This window comes from Petaurus breviceps, unplaced genomic scaffold (genome assembly GCF_028583685.1).
Source record: "Petaurus breviceps papuanus isolate PSGF00001 unplaced genomic scaffold, PetGlider_PUasm1.0 38, whole genome shotgun sequence".
Classification (NCBI taxonomy): Eukaryota; Metazoa; Chordata; class Mammalia; order Diprotodontia; family Petauridae; genus Petaurus; species Petaurus breviceps.
In genome coordinates this window covers 102,865,445-102,867,009 of record NW_027186304.1, presented here as the reverse complement: position 1 = coordinate 102,867,009, position 1,565 = coordinate 102,865,445, and positions in this window count along the sequence as shown.

Genomic DNA, 1,565 nt, shown 5'->3' with positions numbered 1-1,565 from the left:
CTCACTTCCCATGCACTTTAGACTTTTCTTTTCTCCTCATCCCTTATTACTGATTATTTATCTGCCACTTTAAAATCCTGGGCTGGACTTCTCTGCAAAAAAGGAAGGGTGTTGCCCCTATCAAAGTCACGGTTTACTTCTGTGCTGTGGATAACCCCCATGAAAGCATTTTCCCAGTCCTGAGGTTTATGACTACTTTAGTTCCAATACTATTATGTGCTTGTAGCTCTCCACCTAATGGGCGCTCATGTCACCCATCCTGTAGCCTCTCCCACCTGGGCCATTATAGTGGAGGCTTGGTGAGGTTGGGAGTGTCTGTACATGGGCATGTACTCATTGTTCACAGTTCCCTCAAGTTTCTGGGTGCTTTTTGGTATTGGGAGGAATTTTCTTGCATTGCATCTCTTTCCTTGTCTCCATGAACACTCCAAAACATCATGAAGTCTCAACACTACTTGCTGTCACAGAGAGATAAAGTCTGGACTTTATCCACAATTCTTTCCTCTTCTGTCTCAGTTACACGGTTTCTCTGATGCTCAGTGCAAGAAAGGATGAAAGGTACAAATAACCACAAAACCGGAGAGTTCAAAGTAAATTTACACTTGGCTTTGGGGACAATTCTATAACTACTTTTGCCAGACATTTTTTACAAGATATTTTTATAGAGCTTAATAGTAAAATGAGTTTGTATTCCCCAGAGTCACACTAACTGAGCACTTTTGAGCATTTTGTGGGTACATACTGGGCCATAGAAAGAAAAGGAACTATGATTTTTTTTAATGGTTCTAGAGAATTCAAAGGCACATAATGGATAATCGACAGTTGGTAGGTAGAGGCAACTGAGCCCCAACATTCTTCCATTAGGCCTGAGAGAAATGGTTTCTCTGATAAGCACAGTTCTACTTAGTGTATTTGTAGTGATATATATATATACTACTTTCTGTGTGGTTATTGTGTAGCAAAGAGGGGCCTTTTGATTGGATGCTGAACTAGAACCAGGGGAGCAAAAAAATCCAAAACACTAATTGTCCAAATCGAGTTCCTGAGTTAGGAGGATGAACTTCTGTAGGCCTCCAGGTGTGAGAAGGATCTTGAATCATCTTTCACTAGGAGTGTCCACAAAGGTTGTGAGCACAAGGCCTCCTAGACAAGCCCATGTCTGTGAGCCACCTCTTGTTTGGATCGTCTTTCCTTTTGTACAGGGCCTTGTGCAATATTGAAAGGTCCATGTTGTTATTCAGTGCTTCCATCTGTGTCCTGCTTTTTGTGACTCCATTTGGGATTTTCTTGGCAAAGATACTGGAGTAATCTGCCATTTTCTTTTCTGGCTCATTTTATACATGGGGAAACTGAGGCAAAGAGAGTTAAGTGACTTGCCCAGGGTCACCCAGTTACTAAGTATCAAGTCAAATTTGAATTCAGGTCTCCCTGACTCCAGGCCTAGCACTCTCTCCACTCAGTCACCTAGCTGCCCAGAAATCCATCCCAGCTGCTTTTGAAAGCTGAGTCGGAGGAAGTGCCAGCAAGGCTCTGAGGACTTACCTACAGCATTTGAGGCTCAGCAG